Genomic DNA, 6,271 nt, shown 5'->3' on the forward strand with positions numbered 1-6,271 from the left:
ATATTTGTGTGTGTGTGTGTGTGTGTGTGTGTGTGTGTGTGTGTGTGTGTGTGTGTGTGGTTACCATATAATTTTTTTCTTTGTTTTCTACAATGTAGATACATATTGAAGACATCAGTTATATGAACCAAGATATATGGAATTATGTAGCAAAGAAAAAAATGATAAATAACTCTAAATATGGCTTAGATTTTAGGGGTTTTTAGCCACCCTTTGCTTTATTGACAGAGCTGCAAACCCTTGCCCTTCCGTCATAGTCACCTGAAATGGTTTTCACAGGTGTGTCTTGTCAGGGTTCATTTGTGGAATTTCTTGCCTTCTTAATGGGGTTGGGACCATCAGTTGTGTTGTGCAGAAGTCAGGTTGGTACACAAGTGACAGTCCTATTTGACAACTGTTAAAATTCATAATATGGCAAGAACTAATCAGGTAAGTAAAGAGAAATGACAGTTTATCATTATTTTAAGAACTGAAGGTCAGTCAGTCTGGAAAATTGCTAAAACTTTAAACATGTCCCCAAGTGCAGTCCCAAAAACCATCAAGTGGTACGACAAAACTGCCTCACATGCGGACCGCCCCAGGAAAGGAAGACCAAGAGTCACCTCTGCTGCTGAAGATAAATTCATCCCAGTCACTAGGTGCAAAAATCACAAGTTAACATCACCTCAGATTAGAGCCACACAGACTTCTAGTAGCAGACACATCTTTACATCAACTGGTCAGAGGAGACTGCGCGAATCAGGCCTTTACAGTCAAATAGCTGCTAAGAACGGCACCACGGTGGCACGGACATGCAGTTTGTGGGGATAGGTGAATTGGTAACAATAAATTGCCCATAGGTGTGAATGTGAGTGTGAATGGTTGTCTGTGTCTATGTGTTAGCTCTGTGACAGACTGGTGACCTGTCTAGAGTGTACCATGCCTCTCACTCTAAGACAGTGGAAGAGGATGGATGGATAGCTGCTAAGAAACCACTACTAAGGAAAAGCAACAAGCAGAAGAGATCTGTTTGGGTAAGCAACACAAGGAATGGGCATTAGACCAGTGGAAATCTGTACTTTGGTCTATTTGATGTCTTTGGTTCCACTCACTGTGTCTTTGTATGATGCAGAAAAGGTGAATGGATGATCTCTACATGTATGGTTATCATCAATGAAGTATGGAGGAGGTGATGTGATGGTGGGGGTCCTTTGCTGGTGACACTGTTGTGGATTTATTTAAAAACTCAAAACATACTGAACCAGCATTGCTCCACAGTCACATGATCTGAACCAAATTTTATTACATACAAGTTATAAGTTAAATATAGACATATTACAAGCATATTCCAAGATACAGTAGTGGTCAGAAATTTACATACACTCATGGGAATGCATGTCATGGTAGTTTTGGGTGATTATTAATTTCTTTGAGCTGTTCTTTTTCCAGGGTGGTATGATTAATCAACATACATCTTTAACAACAAATTTTGAATTTATTTTAGATTTTATGTGATCTGTAATGGGTCAAAAGTATACATATATACACTCGTTTAAATATTTGAGTAATAATGCCAATTCAATAATGCCAAGAACCATTAACTTCTTATTTGTGATCATGACTGACTACTTTTGGATTTTAAAAAAGGATTTTTGACAGCACTCAGTGGACTGACTAATACTCAGAACGATGAGAAAGATCTAAGGATGAGAATTATAGATTTGATTTCCAAGTGCTTGTGACTCCAGGATCATCAGTTCAAAGAATTATACATACATGTACACTGTAAAAACTGTGATTGGGGTTAATTAGAATCTAATAGGAGAGTAATAGTAATTATTACTCAGTAAAAACGTGTATGAGTAGTTTTAATCAAATCTAAGCAAAATTCAACAATTTTGAGATGTTCAGTTATTTAAATTTACACAGTTTTGTTTGGGGTAAATTCAGCAATGGTTTGTTGAGTAGATTTAAAAAAAATGTTTGAGTACTAAAAAAATTTAAGAAATCTAATAGATTTAACTGATGAAAGCATTTTCATTTTAATCATTGTACACTTCCGCCCATAATCCTTTGTGCCACGTGCAGGACACACGCGCTTCATGAGTGGACGTCTCCATTTTGTCAGAGGTAAGACTTCTTAATTTGTTCAAATATAAGACACGGTTTAAACAATAACGTATATCGGTTTTGAGTAAAGGTTTTAAACAGTATGATACGTCGAAATTTTATTAATAATCATCACTGTAATGATAGTATCGTATTTTTACACAAATGGCAGTTAGTGGACTGCTAGCACAAGGTCACTTTCCAAGCCTTCACGACTGTGTTACTGAACAGCTTTAACTAACCACATGTTTTACCGTATTAAAAAATATCAACGGTATATTCCGATGAGTTTTAACGTCTTTCATCCACGTTTAAAAGTTCATGAAAATGTTTTGCGCTCAGTTGTGAGTGATTTTGTCAGCCACAGTCAGTTTTTCGAACTCCAGTTTCCAGCAATGGCGGCCGCTACTAAGTTTTAAAATTACTCTTAGTAATCTTTCTGGGTCACAAAATAAACTTTTAACATATTTTCAGGCGCGAAAGTAGTTGTGTAAACATCAAATATCTGCTCGGTTTATCAAGATATCGCATGTTTGCAAAAGTGCTTCGACGTTTTCGGAGCATCTGCTACCCACCAGCTCGATAGCAAGCCGGGAGCTCGAGGATCACTGAAGCCGCTGAGAACGGCACAACTCCCGGCACATCATTTTCAGATCACCGCGGGGTTTCGCTACTCAGTTTAAACGTAATGTATAAGTCACTTAGACAACCTAAAAATGTTATTGTTTGGTTTTTTTCAGTGTTTTATTTGTTCGTGAGTAAATCGGTTTGGCTGAGATTAAAGTTATTAGATTAGATTAGATAAAATAAATCTTTATTAATCCCCCGGGTGGGTTCCTCCTTGGTTTTTACACAGCTGACTAAACGTCAAAAATGATAATGTTGCTTTCCTTTCAGGTAATGGAAGATCCCTCAACTTAAATTCACCTGATCAGCATGGGATTGAAGTTGCAGGCTATCATAGCCAAGGTATTTTCCACAGACATTTCAGCTTGGAATTTTATTTAAAGAATTTTTTTGTCAAATTTCATTTGCATGGTGCACAGCTCCACTAATTTGTTTGCATGTTTTTGTCAGTGCAAGAGGACGCCAGGACGTCACTGATATAATTAACAACACAATTATGGGTTTCATGTTTTAATTGTATTTTAAATACATGTCTATTCTTAGTGAAAAAAAAAAAAAAAAAACAAACAAAAAAACACAAGTACAGGTATTGCTGGGTTTTTGTTTTGTCCCAAGAAGGAAAAACCCTTTCTGACGAACATAAACTAAATTAGATAAAACTAAATGACTAAATTAATGTAATTTACTAAAACGACACATTTAAAGATTGAACCTGTCAAGCATGTTGACAATACCTTTGTGTTGACTGTCAGCACCCAGGCATGTGCATTAACATCAGCTAATTATCGCACATAATGCTCCATGTGATGATAATTTGATATTTAACAGTTTTTTTTAATACTGCCAATTCTCACAGTTTTGTCTTAATAAATGGTCACTTATCTGATGGTAATTTTTGGAATTCTTGCTCATTTTCAGTCACCAAGCAATCCTAGCAATAACATAACCAGAGATCTGGTTATTCAGTGCTTGATGGTGTACCTTGGGGAGTCCATTGATCAACTGATCAAAGAGTACAGTGTAAGTGTTGAAGTAGAAACATTATTCTGTTTTTGTTATTCATATGTGTTTGTCAAGTTTCAAATAATTTGAGGCATTATCATGTTTTATTTGTCATTCAGCTACAGGATGTGTCCAGGAAATATTTCATGTGTGCAACTACAGTCAGAAAACCCATGTGTTTGTTGTTTCAGGATGCTGATGAGGATGGTGTGTCACAAGATCTTTCTGAACAGAGGATGAAAATCTACAAAATCAAGGCTGTTGGATCTGAGGAGGATGACATTGGCATTGTGCTGGAGGGTGTGAGAGTTATGCCTGCTCTGGGCAATTTTCCAAGAGCATGCGCAATGCTGGTTGGATTGACATATGCAGTCGATCTTGCCTATCCCAAAGAGCTAAAATACACCTTGGAAGTATTCCAGAAACTTTTCCTTGAACTGGATTGTGCTAAGCTCTCACCAAAAGTGAACAGCCTCAAGAACAAGTTATTGGCTTAAACGAGGACTCTGAAAGAATGAAAGGGAAGTAAGCTCACTGAAAACCTTTGGTTTGTCTTTGTTAGATGCAGCTATCTTTTCAGTTTTTAAGTTAATTTCATCTTATTCATATCTTACCCAAATGACCTGCAATGTGTCAGGCTGTATTTGTGCTCTTCATTTTAATTTTGTTTTTTATTACCTACAAGTTTCTTAGGAATATTCTGTTTGAAAGGCAGCAAATTGGAGGAATCACTAGTGAAGCTTTTCTTTGTTTATAGTGTATGTTACTATAAAACATTGGTTTAAAACAACTTTAAAATTTAACAGAAGTGCAGTCCTGTAGCTGTAGAAATGTTACTTCCTCTTACATGTGTCTTAGATTTTCTCAGGTTAAACATCCAAATTGGGATAAAAGGTTGATTTATATTATTGATATTCCATGTACATGAGTGAAAAACCTTTGTTCTACAGTTATATTGAGTGATTCAATTTAACAAAAGATTGACAAACTAAAGTTTTTGTTAGTCAATCATAAATAAGTAACAGAGATAAAGGAAACGGTAAAGGATATTCAAATTTCAGGTTCATGTTGATATTACAGTCTAAAGATTAATTTCTTTTTTACAAAACTGGTTTACATTCATGCAGTTTAGGTTGCTGTTGCTCTGTACACAAAGCTGTGTGATAAACTGTTTATGACACTAAAACAAATTTACAGCAGAGGAATGTATTTAGGAGATCAGGAGATTGTTGATGAGAATTCAGTGTATACGAGCAGAAAAATGTTATATTATAAATTACTGTGTTTTATTTTCCACAATAAAACAAATTACTGTTTTGATGTTTTCTTTGTGAAATTGATTCATTTTACTCAGAAAATAAGTAAAATTCATTTCATTTTCTCTTATTATTCAGTCATTATTTTTAAGGTTTATTTGGAAAATTATTGAATCCAATTTGAGTTTTACTGAAAAACAAGAAGATTTCATTTCTTTGTAATGGATATTTTAGGAAGTTTTTACTAAACCTTTGCCAGATAGTTAGTAAATTCAAAGTAATTTTTCTCAGAGACTTATTTCATATCAATTTTTTTTTTTGGTAAAGTTGGGCAATTTCAACCTTCAGTTTGAGATTTTGACCCTAAATCCAACACATATTTACAGTTTAATTCTATTAATATCTCCTTTTGTTTTCTATTTGAATTTAATTAACATTTTCTCTACATTTTACATAAATCTTTTGAAATTAAAATCTACTTAATTATTTCAAGTGTCACTTTGTTGCCATAACTTTTTTAAGTAACCTCTAGTCACAGTTTTTACAGTGTATGTTATTTGGATGTATCACCTCTTTGTCTGGACGTTGACTGAATCTGTCACCCTCAGATGAAGGGAAACTGGTTATTGTGTTCAGGAGCTAAATATTGGGTCTGTGCCAGGAAACCAAGTAATTTAAATTCACTTTACCAATTCTGCTGAGAAGAGTGGTCAAATATCAGGGTCAAGGTGTAACTTGCCAAAAGATCTTTAACCACATATTAATAGGGGCATATGTACATATATGCCCATGACGTATGATGTATTCACAAGAGACTACAGATGACCCACCAAGGACCGGCGGTCATTCCATTAACAGAAACCCTCCAGATTCCACAAGAGGAAGTAAGGTATGACTGCTGAATGAATATGCCACATTTATACTCCTCTCACAGCCTGTTATTTAATTTATACTGTAGAAAACATTGGTTTATCTTGCAGAATCATTATAGTTTTATTCACTGAAGTTAATTATGTAAAGACAAATTGCCATTGTCATTTTAATAGGCAATGTCATCTCAATTTTTGCTCCTAGCTTGCTGCCCAGTTTGCCTCCACAGAGGTCACATGAGGATGCTGCAGAGTTTTTCATGACTGAGGAAGTGCTCTAGACTCAGAAGGCAAACTGATAATAGTTACTTCTTTTGTTTTTGTGTCTTTTTTATACAGCCTCTTTTTCAGAGTTTGTCATTTGGTTGTACTCAGCCTGGAACAAAGTCGATATCGCTACCCTGAGGAGGCATCTGGGCCAAGTCAGGT

The sequence above is a fragment of the Copadichromis virginalis genome, linkage group LG12, assembly GCF_057382275.1.
Source record: "Copadichromis virginalis isolate Kocher_CV1m ecotype Utaka linkage group LG12, C_Virginalis_male_GT1.1, whole genome shotgun sequence".
NCBI lineage: Eukaryota > Metazoa > Chordata > Actinopteri > Cichliformes > Cichlidae > Copadichromis > Copadichromis virginalis.